The sequence below is a fragment of the Gallus gallus genome, chromosome 1, assembly GCF_016699485.2.
Source record: "Gallus gallus isolate bGalGal1 chromosome 1, bGalGal1.mat.broiler.GRCg7b, whole genome shotgun sequence".
Classification (NCBI taxonomy): domain Eukaryota; kingdom Metazoa; phylum Chordata; class Aves; order Galliformes; family Phasianidae; genus Gallus; species Gallus gallus.
Genome location: NC_052532.1, coordinates 28,413,804 through 28,434,821, shown reverse-complemented (window position 1 = coordinate 28,434,821; position 21,018 = coordinate 28,413,804). Strand labels below are relative to the sequence as shown.

General features: G+C 39.2%; 1 long non-coding RNA gene across 1 annotated transcript in view; it reads left to right on the top strand.

Moving 5' to 3' along the window:
* The window catches only part of LOC121107713, a 28,711-nt gene extending 23,091 nt beyond the window's left edge, over positions 1 to 5,620 (top strand). Inside the window, exon 4 of the long non-coding RNA XR_005842066.1 lies at positions 5,397 to 5,620. This is a non-coding gene — a long non-coding RNA (uncharacterized LOC121107713). The remainder of the gene's footprint in view (positions 1 to 5,396) is intronic.
* The last annotated feature ends 15,398 nt before the right edge of the window (positions 5,621 to 21,018 follow it).

Here is a 21,018-nt window from a genome sequence, read left to right as displayed (position 1 = left end):
TTTTCATTAGCTACAGTTTCTATATTTCTTCAGTGATATCTTTATTACTCTTGGAGTATAATGTCTTCCGCATAAGCTCCGATGTGTGTTTATAGTTAGAGTGTATTTTAAATAACCTTGTAATTCCACTTATATTTTTGGGATTGTGCCTACCCTGTTTCACTGGTTTTGTAGTCTTAAGGGAAGGTGTAGCTAGAAGATTTTACATGCTTGACTGCATATTTTCTAAGGTGGTTGTTAGAAATAGGACTACAACTGAAATCTGAAACTAAAAATAGGAAAAATGTAGTGACCATTCAACACTGAAGCTTGGGTTGTGGCTCAGTTACTTTAGTCTTTATTTGTTTTCAGATACTGCATGGAATTTTTTACATGCCTATCCTTAGGAACATTTGTATTCTGAGGAACTTCTAGAACCTTTCTGATCAAACGTCATCCAACTTCTGTTTTTTAGCTCCCTCTCCAGGATCATTCAGTCTCTCCTCTTGCTACCCAGGAGGAAGATGAGGTAAGGACTAAGGACGGTCTCATCAAGTACTTAAAAAGTGACAAGGCGATCATCTCTGGTAACACCTATCTGTCCATGCTTCTGTGCATTATCTTGCAAATATTCATCCTTTTCTGGATTTTTTATTTATTTTTTATTTCTCCATTTACTTCCTGCTGTTTTTTTTTTAGCAGGGAGGGGCAGAGAAGAGGTGGACTGCTAAAATGTTAGTCCTTTTATTCTCCTTATACCTACATTTTCCTTAGTCGTAGAATCATAGAATCATAGAATGGCCTGTGTTGAAAAGAACCACAATGATGTTGTGGTTCAACAATCATCGAGTTTCAAACCCCCTGCTATGTGCAGGGTTGCCAACCACTTGACCAGGCTGCCCAGAGCCACATCCAGCCTGGCCTTGAATGCCTCCAGGGATGGGGCATCTACAACCTCCTTGGGCAACCTGTTCCAGTGCGTCACCACCCTCTGGAGGAAAAAATTCCTCCTAATATCTAATCTAAATCTCCCCTGTTTCAGTTTAAAGCCATTCCCCCTTGCCTATCACTATCCATCCTCGTAGTCCATAACTAATTTCTTTTCCCTGACAGGTAATGTATCTTTTTCTATCAATCAGGCGATGTTTCTCTCTTAACAGTACCAATTAATTCTCACTGAGGATAGAGACTTCTCTGCTTTCAGTCTTCTACTGGAGATGAGGCACTGTTAACTGTTCCAATGTACTTGCACCAGTGTCGTTAGACTCATCCAAGCAGACTGGAGTTTGCTGGTGTCTGCGAAAGCAGACTAGTGAAGTATCACTGTTGTGGTTTAACCCAGCTCAGCACCACACAGTTGTTCGCTCACTACTCCCCTTCCCAGTGAGATTGGGAAGAAAATCGGAAAAAAAAAAATGAAATAGAAGTCTAGGACTGAGATAAAACTACTTACTAAGTTAGAGAAAATGATAATAGTTGTGACTATTTATATATATGAATGAATATAACAAGTGGTGCACAAGTAATTGCTCACCACTTCTCTACTGATGCCCAGCTTGCCTCCCAAGCAACAGAAGAGAGAGAGATGAACTCCCACCCCCTTCAAAACTCCTTTTGATTAATGTCATATGGTATGGAATATCACTTTGACCAGTTTAAGTCATCTGTTTTGATTCTGTTCCCTCCCATCTCCTGGGGCCCTTCACTGTGAATGGCCTTGGCTCTGTGCAGCACTGCTTGACAGCAACTATAAACATCAGTGTTTTATCAGCATTGTTTTTCTTCTAGAACCAAAAGACAGCATCATACCTGAAGAAAACATCACACTCTGAAGAAAACAATTTTGTCCCAGCTGAAACCAGGACAATCTTAGTACTATACTTGCCTCATATATAATATGGTTTATGTGACATTTGCTACTCCCTGCTGTCAAACATAAGATAGTGGTTAGGTAGGCATGTGGTCTCAGATAGTGCTATTGCCCTTTCATTGTTCCAACAAGGTAAGACGGTTTTTCTACTAATATACAATATTAGGTTGCCCTTTAGCTTTCTGTTTGGCCCTTCTCAGTACATTGCAAGGGGGAAGGAAAAGAACCTGTTCAAAAGATTTTCTGGTGATGTGATGTTACACTTGAGAACCCCTTCATCTCTACAGTAATGTAAAGTATGATGGTTGTGGTGGCTGCAAACAGGAGACAGAACACATGTTTTGTACAGGCCTCCGTAAGTCTCAACCAAGGAAGAAGCTCATCAGACACCTGTGCTCCTCCCAAGTCTTTGAACACTCTGCTCAATCAGTCTACTTTAATTTAATCATGAAATTCTGAGTGGATAAATGTCCTTCTTTAATTCTTTTGCCTCACTGCCTGGAGGATCATCTTGTCAGACTGACAGATAGTCTTTAAAAAAGGCTACTTTACCTCCTCTAGTCATGAAGAAATTAAGCTCTTAGGACTGGTTTTCTTCCATCACAGTGGAAGAAGGCTTGTCTCCTATACAGTTTCTGCTCTGCAATGAGAAGTTGAAAAAATACTTCTAAAGTGCAAAGCAAAGATAAGCACGTATCCCCTTAAATCTCAGAAACATCTGAGGAAATCATCCAGACATTCCCATCCTCAAAACCAGCAGCAGATCTCTAGACTAATGCTGTCGTGTATTCAAATGATAAAATGAGGAATCTGTGTGTTTCCTCTGAATATATCCTATCATTGGACACTGAGGCCTCTAGAGTATTACAGAGGTGCTAAGGATAATGTTTTCTAAATATCCTAATGGGAACAGATTTAAGGTGAATTATAACTTAAACTTTCTACTTTATTGCATTCACACAGAAGGAAGTTAAATACCCAGTTCAGACTTGGGCATGTATTTTCAGTCAGATGAATCCCAAGAGTAGTGTTCATGAATAGCTTTGATGAATACCACGAATACCACAGCAGGATCTCTAGAACAGGGCACTTGTTCCACTGCTCCTTGTTCCAAGAAGCCTTCCAGGAAGCTCACATTCTCTCCATCTCAGGCACTGGCAGTTAAACACTAAGAGTGCTTCAATTTTCTGCAGAAATCCTCCTACACCTACGTGCCATTTGATTGCTTCTTATGGGAAGAAATTCTGATTTCACAGTAGTCTTGCTACAGCAGATTAATCTGGTTTTCTTCCTAGAACCCTGTAGTGTTGTGATATAAAATATACACTCTTTCTCAAGGTATTGGATTAAATGATGGATAGATATTTCAAGTAAAATTTGAACTTAATCACTGAATTGTCTCCCATTTTGATCAAAAAAGATTGCAGGGAAATTTAAACATATCCTTAAAAATAACAGAAATGCCATGAAGCAATGACTAGATCTGAAACTGAGTTGTCTTAAATCTACTATGAAGAGCACTGAAACTTACTTGACATAAGTAATTTCAAAGTCACATTGACATAGATAAGAAGAAATGAACTAGTCGTGACAGAAAGACAGCTCAGAAATTAGCTCACTGGTGAGTTAATTTTATTACACTTTTAGCTTAACTCAAGGAAATATGCCCTAGATTTTATTGTATCTCCTTCTCTACACAAAAGTCTGTTATTAGTATTTATAATGTATTTCTAATTGTTTCAGAAAACATGCAAGGATAAAAGTAACTAGGATTTCTACCATATTTAGTTCACGTGCTTTAGTCTCAGCTTAAGAAACATAGTGGAGACATCAATTAAATTTTTTCTCATTGAAGTTGACAGCAATTAAAGTGATAATGGATAAGATTCGATATTGTAAAGTAATACCACAGCATGAGCTAAAGTTTTTGAATTTGTACTCAGGGATGAAAATGACATGCAACTAAGGGACCTGTTCACGCCTGAGTGTAATTGCAAAAGGACCAAGATAAACTATCACATAAACAGAACTGTAACAAACATTTGATGTGGTGGTATTCTAAAACCTATACAATTTGTGGATTATTGTATTGAAACCCCATTTACTTGATTTTTCATCAGTTATGCTTTTAAATTTTTACAGTGAAGTAGATTAGACTATCACAGTGACTGTCTTCTTTCTTGTTTCATTTCTACCTTGTTTTGTCTACAGACCAGTACTTTAATTTGGATCTCAATAAGGTGAAAATGTCTTCGTTTCCATTAGTTAGATAAACATCTCTATTTACTTAGTAACAAGCCCTAAACAGAGTTCAGAACATCAAGAACTGCCTGGCATTATGCTGCTGCTGACTTTGTTTGCATCCTGAATTATTAATTTCCATGTCACTATGCACTGATGGGATTTGGTGGCCCCATAATGGCTCCTGAAAGGTGGCCCCAAGACCTATTATAAAAGATTAAGTTCAAAGCAATTAGATGCATTTATAAGAATAAACTGTGAAGGTGCTTTTAAAACGATACACACAATGGGAATACTGCTGTCAGTGCTACAGTCCTTAGAAACATACTGCCCTGAATTTACATCTCAGCACCCAAATCACAGGCACATGGGTTAAATGTCAGTTACTATAAAGACAGCTTGTATAGGAACCAACATCTTTCTGTTGCTTCATTTTCAGTAAATATCACTTCCTATCAAATGCAAGAAAATTTCCATTATATTTATACAGTACTCCAGAGCAACAACTCTGCACAAGCATTCTGTCTCTGTCAGTATGTGGAGACTTTCTTATGAAGCCTTCAGTGTTATAAGGGCACTTTGTAGAGCATTTGTACTTACTTTGTTACTTACTCTGTAAGTAACATCAAGCTTTGATGCCTAGGATATTTAAACTGACTTTCCATGTTCTGGAATACTGAAATCTAAATTGAGCTCCTTGGCTCAAATCAAGCATGCAACAGAAGAGCAGAACTCATGCATTGGCGATAGCACAGGTTGGAGCTGATTCCCACAGAGTGACTGGAAACTGTTTCACATTATGCAATAAAGAACACATCCTCTTGTGTGCAGATTGCACAGCTAGGAAATAACTTGAAATAGAGCTGTTACTAGTTTTTTATTTGCAAACTTAATGGCATTTGAACTGTTTTCACACTATTTTCAGTCTTCTGCCTTGGATGAGCTGTTTTGCCCACAGCAATAAAGCCAATATACTTCTTTACTCTGGAAATCTCCATTAAAATAGAGTCATATAGCAGATGTAGTGAAGAAATAATATTGGTGAAGTTTATGAAAATAGGAGTCAGTAGAAAATGAGAAGTTCAGAAATATAACTACTCCCAGAGGTTTGGAGATGGCATAGTACTTGACTAAAGCTTGGATTTTAGGCTATTTACAGTGGCTTCTCCAAAAGTAATGCATTCTATTTTAACATGTTGACCCAAGGTGTCAGAGGTGGATGTTGGTGGTATGACAGTTGAAGTTGATAGCTTAGACACAAACAGCAGCCAAACACTAACACACTCTTGATCTCTGGCTCTCCTAGCCTCAGCAGGACAGAAGGGAAGAAGAGGAAGAAGAAAACCAGAAAAACTCTTGAGAAAAAAATCAAGAAAGCTTAGTAGATAAAAAGGAAGGAGAAAAATAGCAAATAAAATCACTCACTTCCACCTTAGCCTCTAAACCATAACAAAACCCACTATCTCACTTCTTTATCCCACTTCTCTAACCCACTTCTCTATCTCTCCTTCTACTGCTGAGCATATTACATTCTATGGAACATTGCACGAGTCAGTTTTGATTATCTGCCTCGGCTGTGTCTCCTCCCAACATATTAGCAGTTTCACAAGTGTACTACCTCAGTCAAACTCTCCAGCTGATACTGTTTTATCGACAAAAAGAAATTTCACTCCATCCCAGCAAGAACTACTACACTCTGGCATGAATTTAAAGGTTCTGTGAGTGGTTTTAACTACCTTTAACTACTACATCTCAAAAAGGCTATTAAGATAGGGGGTGCATCTTATCTGACTAAGTGAAGATATCGCTGAGCTAACTACTCTCTTTACAGGCAATGATACCAAAATAGGTGTCAGCAGAGCACAGTTTATCTGGCCTCCTTTAAAGACTTCATTCACTTGCTTAAAGTTCATACAGCTCATACAGACTGCGTAGGGAAAGATGGATGTTGGTCTGATAAGATTATGAGATTTTGAGTGTTAGACTTTATTAGACTCTATCAAACTCCCCAGGTGCTGTAACTTGCACGAGAGTCTGTTGTAACCAATCTCTGTATATAAAGAAGCTGTCCAAAAACAACCTGCTTGTTAACCTCTGTTCAGGAGAGAGATATATCCAGAGTTTACTGGTACGCTAACAAGCAGCTCCATAAACTGGGAGTGTATAGAAAGGAACAAAATGAAAGTTAGATACCTTTGAATCTGAGAAAGTAGTAGAAGTGAAATTCACCTCCCTAATGACAGATAATCAAAGAACCAGGATGCCTTAGTGAGTTCCTAAGATCTTGTGATTCACTGAGTGCTATCTAGGTCTTTGTGTCCCCAGGCTGATTTATCAGGTTCTGTCAGCAGCAGACATCCTTTTGGGAGGCTGCAGAGACTGGAATGCAGCTGAGAGTCCTCTGGCCTTGAGAAAGCTTGAAATGCAACAGAGAACAAGGCATCACCTTGTGAGTGATAGATAACAGATGGTTTGGGAACTAGTTATGAACCTCTTCCAAACCAGATGGAAATCTCTCCAGGGCAGCCTTGAGCTTATTATTAGTCATTCTCTAACTGGTTGACAATATGTTTCCTCTTTATGTATTTATGTATATGTGTATTTATTTTCATCCCAATAATCAGATGTGTGATGTAAGATACAGTACACAGGTTAAAAAAAAACAGAAGGCAGAAAGAAGACATAAGTAAGAGTAGAGAGGTAAGAAGCTGAGTATAGAGATGACTACTAAATTCCAGGGTTCAGTGGAAGCTGCCTGACAGTCAGAGATGTCATACAGCAGTGCTTGGGTGCGGTGTTTCTTCCATGCACAAATCCTGGACTCTGATGCTCAAGAATGAAGCTGTTAATTTGTTACAGCGGTTTTTTGCAATCTAAGGAGAATTCTATAAATTACTTGAATAAAATGGAAGCTTTTCATCTTTATAAAGCAAGTAAACCAAAAGAAAAACAAATAGTTGGGCCAAGTGTTATTGATGGCAGGAATGTAATTGATACATGAGGGGTGCTCCGAAAGTAATGCCTCTTATTTTATTGTGTTGTTCGTCAACCTCAGAGGCAGATATCATATGACATGGGATGGTATAGCAGTAGAGGTTGAACCTTCCCACCAATATTCCATTACATTTTGTAGTCATGTGACAGATGGCAGTAAAGGGACAGTGTGACAAAATGGCGTCTGAATAGAAGTGTGTATGAAGCAAAGACGTGTTACTGAATTCCTCCATGTGGAAAAATTGAATCCATTGTCATTCAACACTTGCTGAAATTTATGGAGGCCAAAGAGTGGATGTGAGCACAGTGAGGCAGAAGTTGGTGCATTTCAGCAGTGGTGACAGCAACAGTGGGTCTGCAGTGGTGCAGATTTTGATGAGCACAGCATGCAGACTCTTGTTCATCACTGGCAAAAATGTATATCTACTGGTGGTGACTGTTTTGAAAAAGATTGTTTTGTAGCTGACAATTTGCTCTATCAATTAATGTCATTGTGTTCTTTATATCTGTAGTAGTTTCCATGGAAATAAATAGGAGGCATTACTCTAGTAGCAACATACATAGTAAAAGGATAATAGATTTTTTTCCACCTTTTTAACCTTAAGCACCAAAATATTGCTGTTTTAAGAAAAGCAATGACATAAACAATTAATTCAATAAAAGTGACATAAATATATCTGAAATCACATAATAGGCAAAAAGGCTTTCCATGGTTTCTGAGGGAAACAAACAAACAAACAAAAAAACCCTAACCAGTAGTAGAACTTTGCACTATGAAACAATATGCATTACAGTATTCAAAGCATGCACTGCAGACACTGCAAGTATTAAAAATGTTAATTGTTCTACCACAGGAGAACCTAATTTGTTTTAGAAATAAATGTTCTTCTTCTCCCTTGAGAAAATTCTTTATTAGATTTTAAAATCGTACTTGACCAGAGGGAATGCAGAGTATATTTTAAGTAACAATTTCCATACAAATATAGCCACAGCCTATTTAGCTGTGTATTTCTATACACTTATCACCAATCTGTCTGACTACTGTTGGTGCTCAACATTTCATTTCCATTGATTAATGGAATTTAAAACAAACGTGCTCTAAATACATTAGTAGAATTATTTTCCACTTGAAGCATAAAAAATTGGAATTTAAATTCAGCGCTTTTTAAACCATGTCTCAGATACTACAGTAAGATATCTATTCTTGTTATGGGGGTGAAATTGTCCTCAAGACAGCCAAAGACTTGTTTACTCAGCCTGTATTGTTAACATTCATTAATTGGGTGGAGATCTGAGAAGGGTCTTTGGTGGTTTTTTTTTTTGAAGTCCCAGAAACATAGGACATAAATAGAGGATTCTGGTAAAAAGAGTACATGGGTGACTGACAGAAGAGATACTAAGGTAATTTCAGATGAAGTATGCTGTGACTTGACTGAGAGCTGATTGTGCCAATTTCAGAAGTGTCTCTAAAATTCAGCGCTGTTTTTGTGTTGATTTAAATGCTAGTGTCACTTCTCAGAAAAGATGACAAATGAGAAGGGAGAAATGGCTTCAACAGACATGAAGAAGGCTGAGGTACTCAGTAAGTTCTTTGTCTCATTCTTCACTGGCAGTCAGGTTTCATGTCCCTGAACCTCCAGATAAAAATCCCTCCTCTAGATCCCACCTCTAGAGCAAAATCCTTCCCACTGTAAGAACAGAGAAGATCAGAGACTGCCTCATGAGGTTGAATGTGCACAAGTCTGTAGAGACAGATAACAAGCATCACAGGGTTATGAAGGAGCTGGCTGATGTGGTTGCCAAGCCACTCTCCATCATATTTGAAATATCATGACTATAAGGTAAAGTCCCTGGTGACTGGAAAAAATGGAAACATCACAACTACATTCAAGAAAGGGAGAAAGGAAGACCCACAGAACTACAGGCCAGTGAGCCTTACCTCTGTGCCTTGGAAGATCATGGAGTGGATACTCTTGGAAGATAAGTTAAGACACAAGTGAGATGAGAAGGTGATCCAAAACAGCCAGCATGGCTTCACCAAGGGAAGATTATGCCTGATGAATCTGGTGACCTTCTACAATAGAGTGATAACATTGGTGGACAAAGAAAGGGCAACTTATGTCATCTACCTGGACTTGTGCAAGACATTTGACATGCTGCTGCACTGCATCCTTATCTCTAAATTGGAGAGATATGGATTTGAAGGCTGGACTGTTTGGTTGATAAAGAACTGGTTGGATGGCTGTAGCCAGAGAGTTGTTGTCAACTGCTCTGTGTCCAAGTGGACGGTGTTCATAAGTGGTGTCCCGCAGGGGTCAGTCTTTGGAATGTTGCTCTTCAACATATTTGTCAATGGCATAGACAGTGGGATCAAGTTCACTCTCAGCAAGTTTGTTGATGACGTTAAACTGAGTGGTGCAGTTGACACAATAGAAGGAAGGGATGCCATTCAGAGGGACCTGGACAAGCTTGATAAGTGCACAGATGAAAACCTAATGAAGTTCAACAAGGCCAAGTGCAGTTTCACTTGAGTTGGGACAATATCAGATATGTATACAGACTGATAGTAGAAGTCCTTAAGAGCAGCCTTGAGGAGAAGATGCTGGGAGTTCTGGTGGATGAATAACAACACAAGCCAGCAGTGTCTGTGTACACCCTGGAAGGCCAGCAGCATCCTGGACTGCATCAAAGAGCACTGGCCAGCAGGGTGAGGGAAGCCTCCCTTCCACTCTGCCCTTGTAAGGCCCCACCTGGTGTACTGTGTCCAGGCCTGGGGCCCCAAGCACAAAGATGTGAAGCTTTTGGAGCAGCTCCAGAGGAGATGATCAAAGGACTACAGCACCTCTCCTATAAAAAAAGGTTAAGGGAGCTGGGTTTGTTCAGTCTGCAGAATGGAAGGCTCTGGGGAAACCTCATTGTGGCCTTCCAGTACTTAAAGGAAGCATATAAACTGAAGGGAGACTCATTTACACAGGCAGATTTTGATAGGAGAGGGGGAATGGTTTTAAACTGAAAGAGATTAGATTAGATATTAGAAAGAATTTTTTTCTCAGAGGGTGGTGAGGCAGTGAACCGATTGCCCTGGGAAGTTGTGAATGTCTCATCCCTAGAGCCATTCAAGGCCAGGTTGGATGGACCCTGGGCAGTCTGATGTAGTGGAAAGCAACCTTGCCTGCAGCAGGGGATTGGAACTAGATGATTGTTATGGTCCCTTCCAACCTATAACATTGTATGATTCTATGAAATCATTGGTTGCTTAAAAGAAGGCCTAAAAGAAGGCCAACTCAACCACCTCCAAACAAAGCCAAACTCAAATGATGTTTTGGGTAATCCAGAACTATTTAATCTTGCAGCTGAGCTGAAGATGGTTGATTAAAGGAGCTTTCTTGACATGTTTTCACTTCCGTGTTGGTTTGGTGGGGGGGTTTTTTGTGGGTTTTTTTTTCTTTTTGGTTTTGGTTTGGTGGGTTTTTTTTTGTTTGTTTGTTTTGAAAAGTAACTAACTAATATCCTAATATTTCCTGAATATAGTTCAAATTGAACTTAAGAGCACAGAGAAGGGTTTGAATAATTCAAATAATCAGTATCTTCCGACTATGTTGTATGTGTGAATTAGAGTGAGTTTCTGGATTGACAGACAAGTTGTTGTCAGTTCAGTAGGTATGATTCAGGAATAGAGAACTGCTGTCTTCAGGGCTGTCATTTTAGCATTTGAATAGAAACAGGACTCACACGTTATTTAAAGGACTGTACTATGCATGCATTCTAAATGCACTTTACTATTACAGAGTCTAAAAGACAAGCTATCAATCATTTTAGAAGTTCTCATTCAATGAGTGGGAGTTGGAGTCAGTGTTTCACAAGTGCTCTTCTTTCTTAATGTTGCTCGCTAGGCTGGCAGAGTTCAAGAACAAGTTATTCTAATTATAGACTATATTACTATTTATTTGCAGCAGTCATGGAGCAGGTGTTTTTTTGTTGTTTTTGTTTTTGTTTTGCAGATATTTAACATATTACTCAGTTTTGACATAAAACTTCTAACAAGCCAGTGCTCATCGTAGAAAAAAAACCCTGATCTACATCAATTAAGTTTTTTTGCTAACTTGTAAAGACATAGTCTCATCCCCACTCAAAATCAAGTTTTATACATATTATCTCAATTTATATACATTTGTTGCCAAAAGGAAATATCATACTGAAATTAGCACATCATTTAATTCCCAGTATTAATGGAGTGATTTTTGTTCTCAAAGCTAATGGCAAATAATTATCTAGAACTTTCACAGCCAAGTACAGTCACCTTTTTGAAAGCACTGTGCATTCCACTCATCAAACCCGTCATGAAAATAAAGCCTGCTTTCCTTTATTTGCTGATTGACATTTTAAACATGTATCTCATTACATAGATGTCCATTAAAGTCACTTATTTTATTGCTTTGAAATAATACAGTTGCAACCATTATGTTAAAGTAATATTAGAGATAAAAATTAAAACCAAAACAAAGACATTTCTAGTTTAGGTTGTCACTTCAAGTGAGCAGAGTGACAGTTTAAGCTTGAATTTTCTTGATTTTGTCAATTCTCATTAGACCGACCCTTAACATTAAATTAATGTACTGTGAAGTCACTTTTTTACCTTTTATTTCTTGAAGAAAATGTAGCTAGAATGCTTATCATGAAAACTGAAATGAGAAGAAAAAAATTAATATATTTCTTGTAGTGACTTTTGCTTATAAAAAGCCAAGACTAAAGGATTAGTACAACACGTGTCCCTAGATTCCACAGAACAAACACCCCAACTGTTACGATTTCTTTAGAAATCACATGAGTTTTCTAAGCAAAAAGTTTTTTGATTCTGTTCCTTCTTGTTTCTATGATAGCAGATTTTTCTTAAATGGAGGCCTACAAAAATATCATTTGTTGCACGTGGTTTTGAAGAACATAGGTGAGAGTATGTTTAAAATGTGTTAGTGTGCTGAGTGCTGCAGTCACACTAGTGGCAGCCAAGTTGTTTGTCTTAACTAGAAATTTTGAAGGAAGAGCATTTTGAATTATGATAATGAATTTGTAATACCAATGCTACCCTGGAGAAGTTGTGGTTAGTGTATTCATCATCCTACCACTGATGAGAATGCAAAGCAGTTAGGACACACAGTGGAGAAATTCTTCATATTTAATGAGATGAAGATGCTACGAGACTTGAACCGTCCAGTAATAGAGCTGTTTTCTTCATCAGTCACTTGAGGAATGTTTTAAAGTCTGCACTCGTTTCCTACAAGTTCTGTGTATTTAAGACCTTACTGCACATTGTCAAAAAAGTCAACTTGCTCCACAGTTGAGAACAATACAGGTAAGATCCCCTCATTCTGATCAAGTCAGATATCCTTCTTTGCTATTTCCTCTTTTAGTTTTTATCTCCTACTCTACAGTTGAGATGCTCTTTTTTTCTAGTCTCTGAACAAACAGAAGATTATGCAGTAACAGTCTCAATGTCCATTCTTACTTCACTCTTTTCTTTTTCTTCTAAGAACTCTATCTCCGCCTGAGTATGAAGTTCCATCCATATTAACACACATGCTTGGAACAGCCTCTGTATTTTTCTATTTTGAAAAAAGCTCAGCTAGTCCAACTCCCCTGCAGCAAACAGGAACACATAGATCAGGTTGCTCAGAGCCTGGTCCACCACTTCTTTGGCAACCTGTTCCACTGCCATACTAATCTTATTGTAAAAAACTTTTGCTTTATATCCAACTTAAATCTCCTCTCTTTTAGTTTAAAACCGTTTCCCCTTGTTCTATCACAACTGTCATGGTTTTATGATTTTTGGTTATTGGTATTCCACATCATAACATCATGTAGTGCACTAGGAGTTACAGAGTTAATGCTCCAGTTCTGGGCACCTGTCTGGAAGAGAAGAACGACACATCCCAGAGGACTTTGCCTTCAGAGAAGAGATATAACCCCTGGCAAGGTCATGAGACCTTCCCTTTTTTTTTTGGCTCGCCTCCCTGCTGTTCGACCCAACCACACACATTGCCTCAGCATTAGTGTAAGGCTTTCCATTCCTTTCGGACACTTTTTCTCATTATATTTGATTTATTAACTTCAATTCTAATTATACTGTATTATAGTGTGTTATCCTGCATTTCAATACCACATTTAGTAAGTTAGTTTATTTCTCCTCAGATCATTACTGCTGTTTTTAATTATTCGGGGTCCCTTGTTTCCCTTTTCCAGAGGTGCGGATTAGCGAATCCCTCCGCCCCACTAGTCATGGAACTGGGCTGAACCAGTCCGTAAACCCCTGACAATAGACTCTGCCAAAGAGTCTGCTCCCTTCCTTCTTACCCCCTTTTGTTACTGGCAAGCCACTGTCAGGTCTCCCTGGAGCCTGCTCTTCCCCAGGCTGAACAGCCACAACTCTCTCAGCCTGTCCTTGTACTCATCCCTTGGATCATTTTTGTGGCTGTCCTCTGGACATGCTATTAGCAGCTATCATGTACCTGGACTTGTGCAAAGCGTTTGACGCTGTCCCACAGGACATCCTGGTTTCCAAATTGGAGAAAAATTGATTTGATGGATGGACCACTCACTGGATAAGGAATTGGCTGGACAGTTGCACTCAGAGAGTTATGGTCAGTGGCTCAATATCCAATTGGAGACCGTTGATGAGTGGCATTCTTCAAAGATTGGTGCTAAGACTGATGTTATTTAACATTTTTGTAGGCAACACGGACAGTGGGATTGAGTGCACCCTTGGCAAGTTTGCAGACGACACCAAGCTGGGTGGTGCAGTTGACATGCTAGAGGGAAGGGATGCCATCCCGAGGGACCTGGACAGGCTTGAGTGGTGGGCCTATGCCAAACTCATGAAGTTCAACAAGGCCAAGTGCAAGGTGCAGCACCTGGGTCAGGGCAATCCCAAGCACAATTACAGGCTGGGCAGCGAATGGCTTGAGAACAGCCCTGAGAAGGATTTAGGGGTGTTGACTGATGAAAGACATGAGCTGGCAATGTGTGCTTGCAGCCCAGAAGGCCAACCATACCCTAGATTGTATAAAGAGAAGCGTGACTAGTAGATCGAGGGAGATGATTCCACCCATCTACTCTGTTCTCGTGAGACCCCGCCTGGAGCACTGTGTTCACTTCTGGGGCCCCCCAGCACAAGAAAGACACTGAGCTGTTGGAACAGGCCCATAGGTGGGCCACAAAGATAATCAGATGGCTTGAACTCCTTCCCTATGGATGGGCTGAGAAAGTTGGGGATCTTCAACCTGGAGAAGAAAAGGCCCTGGGGAGACCTTACAGTGGCCTTCCAATACCTGAAGGGGGCCTACAGGAAAGCAAAGGAGGAAGTTTTTATAAGGGTATGTAGCAACAGGGCAAGGGAAATGGCTTTAAACTGGAAGAGGATAGTTTTAGACTAGGTATCAGGAAGAAATTGTTTACTGTGAGGGTAGCAAGACACTGGAACAGGTTCTCCTGAGAGGCTGCGGTTGCCCCCACCCTGGAGACCAGGCTGGATGAGGATTTGAGCAACGTGATCTAGTGGGAGGTGTTCCTGCCTATAGCAGAGGGATTGAAACTAGATGATCTTAAAGGTTCCTTCCAACCCAAACTGTTTTACAATTCTGTGATCCTTTCTACCCTTTTTAAAAATTGATGCAGTATTGCCTTTTATCCAATCACCAGTGACTTCACCTGACTGCCCTGATTTTTCAAATATCACTGAAAGTGACTTGGCAACTATGTCAGTCAATTCCCTCAGGACTCTGGGATGCATCTTATTGGGAACCATTGGCTTATGGATATTCAGGTTCTTCAGGTGGTCAAAAGTCTGATCTTCACTTACAGCAGGAGGGGCATTGCTTCCCCAGCTCCCAACTTCTGAACCATCTGCTCAAGAGCTGTGTGTAGGGCAATTGCTAGTGATGACTGAGGCAAATACATTGTTGAGCATCTCAGTCTTCTCCTTGTCCATTTTTACCAGCCTGCCTGTATTGCTCAGTAGGAAGGATATGCCCTCTTGGACTTTCCTTTTCCAGTTCATGTACCAATAGAAGACTTTCGTATTCTTCTTTGTATCCCTTGCCAAGTCCTGTTCCAGTTGGGCCTTGGCCTTACTGAACCCATCTCTACACAGCCTAGCAGCACTGCTATACTCCTCCCAGGTTACTGGTCTCTGCCTGTACATTTTCTGCTTGGTCTCTAGTTTACCAGCAGGTCTCAGTCTTGCAAAGCTGGTCTCCTGCATTCCTTTTCTGACTTCCTGTCAGAATTCCCCACCTGGGGATGGAGAGCTGCTGTGCACTAAGGAAAGCTTCCCCAGAGATTTGCCAGCTCTGCTCTGTTCCCATGACCTTGAGAACAGATTCCCAGGATGTTTTGTTGACTAACTCCCTGAATAGCTGAAATTTGTCTTTCTTAAAATTAAGCCTCCTGATTTTACTCTTTGTCTGTTCCATATTCCTCAGGAGTATGAACTCCACTATTTCATGGTCACTACAGCCCAGGCAGCCTCTAACTGTGTTCACTAGTGTTGGTGAACAACAGGTCCAGTATTCCATCCCCCCTGGTGGAGCTGTCTATTATTTGGCTCAAAAAGTTACCCTCAATATATTCCAGGAGCTTCTTGAGTTACCTACAACTCACTGTGCTTTTCCAGCAGATGTCAGGGTGGTTGAAGTCCCCCAGCAGGACAAGAGCCTATGATCACAATGACTCTTTTAGCTGAAGGAAGAGGCTTCACCAACAGGCTCTGCTTAATCAAGCAACCTGTGGTAGACCTCAGCCACAAGGCTCCCTTTGTTGCCTCCATCTATAACTCTCACCCATAGGCTCTTGACTGACTCATGGCTGTTCTTCAGGGGCAACTCTTCACAATCTATTCCTTTGCTGATGTAGAGGGTAACTCCTTTTCACCTCCTTCCTTGCCTGTCCCTGCTGAACAATTTGTAGCCAGCTATCAACAGCTGCGTTTCAGTCATTGGAATCATCCTACCTGGTTTCAGTGACAGCAACTACATTGTGGTTTTCCAATAGCATGGTGGCTTACAGCATGTCATACATTATCTGAATATGAACTTGTACAGCATTTTTGCAGGATTACTGTAGAAGTTACATAGAAAAAACTACAGCCACATGATTGAAAGTAAAATCACACCAAGAACACCAGGAGTGATTTATGAACAATTGCTTGTGTATGCACTTTTTGGGGAATTAAAAAAGTAGGAAAATATGCAAAGAATTATATGTCACTATTTCCTTTTTTAAACAGAATAAGCATTCTAATGACACATATTGTAATTTACATTGTCACAACAAAGTTGGGCAATGAAGTTTTAGCCTAATTTGTGTGATATTTTATAGATAGTGGGAACCTCCAAGAGATTTTGCACTGTCTTGATTTTGGCTGGGATATAATTGATCTGAGGCACGCACAGTGCCTCAGCATTTTAGATTTTTTTTTTAAATGAAAATAATGTTGATAACACATGGATGTTTAAATTGCTGATGGGCAGTACTTATACAGTGTCAAAGACTTCAGCTTCTCATGCTGTCCTGTCAGTGAAGAAGCTGGGGGTGCAAAAGGTGCTGGAAGGGGACAGAACCAGGACAGCTGACCTGACCCATCCAAATAGATATTGCATACCATACAGTGTCATGATGAACAATAACACTGGGGTAAAGAAGGCAGAGAGGCATGTTTAAACTGATGACACTTGTCTACCAAGGGCACTGTTACGTGTGATGACCTCTGCTTCCCTGGAAGTGGCTGAACATTTTCCTGCCAATGGCAAGTAGTGAATGAATTCCTTCCTTTGCTTTGCTTGCACATATGGCTTTTGCTTTGCCTAGTAAGTTGCCTTTATCTCAAGCCACAAATTCTCATACCTTTCTGTACCTATACTTCTTCCTGTACTATACTTAGCAGCAACTATAAACATTAATGTGTTATCAACATTGTTTTTCTCCTAGAACTAAAAATATAGCATCATACCAAGCTCTTTAAAGAAAACAATTCCATCCCAGCTGAAACTAAGACACTTTCATTGAAAATGAATGCTTTATTAGAATCACAGAATCACGAAGGTTAGAAAAGACCTCCAAGATCATCCAGTCCAATCATTTACCTATCACCAGTATTTCCCACTAAACCATGTTCCTCAGTACAACATCTAAACATTTCTTGAACACAAGAATATATTATTACAAGTCAACTCAGAAGAGGCACTTATTTCGCTATTTCAGAACAAGACCCCCAGTACTAGCAACTTCTAGCCCGCTATTCCATACTTAAGGAAATCAGCATCTCCTCTTCCAGGCTTACACAAGAAAGCACATTTTCCTTGAATATTGCATCCATGTTTGAGTAAATTCAGTGTGGAGACCTTTAAACATAATCCTTGTGAAAAGGATTATGTTTAAATACTTTATAAGTATACATTTATGTGGATTGTATGACTTCCAGAGGTCTATCCAAACTAATTTATTCCATGATGCTATAAAATATGTATTAAAATGTTAATAAAAATGAGACTATATCAGTAATTAAACAGTTGAATATATCAATCCATTTCATTTTCATTAATTCCACATAGTTCATATTAGTAACCTCAGATCAGGCATTTGAAAGCAGTTAATGACTGAATGTTAGGTCTGAAGTATTGGGCTTTTACTTCCCCTAGATTGTCATCAATTTACCATAAATATCCTGCTTTGCACTTTTTATTGCTTTATTTTGCATAAGCTGATGTGTAAAATGTTTGAACAATAGCAGACATGATATGAAACAGTGTGCTGGCTTCCACTAGAATATCTAAATTGAGTCAAGGCTACGGGGAGGTGGTGGGGCTGCTGAAGTATGCATGCATGTTTCCATATTTTTACTGTTTAACCCACTTTTTCTCTTCTGCACACAGATGCACACAACCAACTGAGTAACTTTCAGCATGATTCTGATCAGAATCAGAACTAATGATGTCAAAGGAGAAACGTGGTAGTAAAATCAGCAAAGAGTATGACTGTATTTTTATTTATGTATGTATATATGTATATATTTATTTGTTTGTCCTGTTTGTTCCATTGTGAGCCTGAGGCCTCAGACCAACTGCAACCCACTTGTCAAGCACGCTGTCAGTGGTTACCTGTTACCTCCTTGCCACAATGGCAAGGGCTCTGGGTCTGCCGCAGGGAAGGCAAATCCCACCATTCCAAGTAGGTTTGATGAGATCTAGATGACAATACTTGAAAAGGAAGCATTTGTTTGCCATACAGTCTGTATGAATTGTGATAAAATAGCTTCCTCAGTGTTGTTGAACCAGGAGGAGAGCAGTGTGGCCTGCAGCTAGAATGGGAAGGGAATGATTGCCTGGGACCCAAGGAGTTCTGTCTGGAACTGCAGGAGTGGTGAACCAGAAAGCCCAGAAAATGCAAAGACTGTGCAAGGCTCCTTTCTTACCTTTCTGTTCTGCACTGACCAGACTTTTACTTGAAGTGAATCTATACCCATGGGAAACAGCAGCTTTTTAATTAACAGAATTATTTGTGTTTTACAGCAGTGCCTATGAATTAAAGTCAAACCTTTAGGAAGCCTTTCAGAGCAGAAGGGGGTGTTATTTTTATGAAGCTTGTATATTCAGGAGCAATATAAAGAACTCACACATATTTATAGTAATTTAGTAGACTGGGGGACTTTACACACATTGTTTTCAATGAGGAGTAGGGGTGAGTCTATTCTGATGAGATGTCATTTTGGATATCTGCATAGTTTGTCACAAATTACTGATGATATTACTTGCATGAAGGTGCAGTATTTACATGTTTCCAAAATTATTTGTCTGATGTTGCTACGCATAACTAAATACTTTAATCTTTCTAGAACAGAAGTGCTTGCATAAAAAGCATTAAAAAGACCTATGTAATATATATAAATGTTGAGGAATAAAAAGACCCCTTCACAGAAGAAGGACAGATGATTAGGAACTGATCTTTCAAGCCAAATGGCTTAATAGATTTGAGTAGCATTTAATATGAAAATTTGAAAAATTGTTACTCTGATATTATTTGAAACAACAGAAATCCTAAAAAAGGCTGCACAAAAACATATCAGCATGTAGCTCTGCTATAAGTATGGTATAACAGTATGACTAGATTACATTCTGATGTTGAATCTAGATGACATTAAAGTTCATATTCTACTGAAAATTACGATTTTTTTTATTGCATATAGGACAGTGATGTCTGGTCTCCAGAGGGAAAAAGACAAATGCACATATTTTGATTGCTTCAGCAAAATTTCATACTTGACATCAATACAGCACAGATATCATGCCTGATCAACATCAAATGCTTGTTTCTGCTCTATAAACCAATAGAAAGTTTTCAGTATATGCTGCTGCAGAGAAGAAAACTGGCAAGAATTTCTTTACGCTCTCACTTGACCAAATCAAAAATTACTTTTCTTTTTTCCTCCACAGTGACACTTTAAAGGCTGTACAAATATTTTCCTTTCAGTTTGCCAGAATATCTGAGATTCTCTACTAATGCAAACATGGTTAAAGAAGAAAACCTATATTCTAGCAAAGTAAGGGTTTAATTTTTTGACAATGACATTGGAAATAAAGTTGAGAGATAAAAACAAACAAACAATTTGTTTGTGATGGTTGCTCCAAAATTAATGCCTCTGATTTTATTATGTTGGTTGATGATGTCAGTGATGGATGTTAGTAGCATGGTAGTAGAGGCTGAACATTCCCGCCTATACTCCATTACATGTTGTTGCTGTGTGACAGCTGGCAGCAGAGGGACAGTTTGACAGAATGGTAGGTGACATGGAAGTGTGGATGAAACAAAAGCGTGTCACTGAATTCCTACATGTAGAAAAAATGGCACCCACTGACATTCATCAACTCTTGATGAACATTTTGGGAGACCAAAGTGTGAATGTGAGTACAGTGAGGCAGTGGGTAGTGTGTTTCAGCACTGGTGACAGTGACAGTGGGCCATTGCTGGTGCAGATTTTTATGAGCACAGCATGCAGGCTCTTGTTCACTGCTGACAAAAAAGTCTGTTTTTGCATAGCAATTGGTGATGACTGTGTTGAAAAGTAGTATTTTCTACCTGAGAATTTTCTCTATTAAACTGTGTTATTGTGCTTTTTGTTTTTCTTGTAGTTTCCACAGAAATAATTAGGAGCCATTACTTTTGGAGCAACCTATGTATTTTAAAGGATGGCAGTACTGTCAGGTCATTATAACATGACTTCTCTAGTAGTAATGGGCACCACAGGAAATAACATTGCAGCACAGACTTAATCAAAACTGAATGGCAAGGACATTGGAAAGTTAAATGCTTTTTTAATATTGGTAATGTGTTTCATAAAAAAGAATTACATTCCAGTGTAGGATAATGTGTCCAAACAGTTGCTCATAATTTTATTTGGTGCAACTAATTACTTACTGATTACTTAAGAATAGTAGCCATTCTAAAATATGTATTGCTGAGGTCTCAGTATTTTTCAAAGTAAATCTTAGTGGTGTCTACAGTTCAGCATCACTTTATTTTCATTTTTTATCTATTCACGTCATGCACACATTTAATAGATGTACTCATTCACAATTGTTTCATTATTAAGGCCCCAAAGTGTGATTAAGTGGCAGAATTTGATTATGTGTGCCTTCAATGCTCCTCAAATTTTCATTTTGGGCAAATAAAAAATGAAACCATTGCAGTTCAGTGGTGTAGAATCTTTGTTTGAACCAACAAAATAAAGGAGAGAGTAACTTCATCAAAGGTCAGCTCTCCCCCTCTACCCTTTTGAGTTTTGGAAAAGTGTGGCAGAAAAACTCTAATAGGTTGCTATGAACTGCTTGTAAGGGAAAGGTAGCGCTTGAATCTATTGACTGTCCCAAAGTCAATAGTCAAAGGCTCTA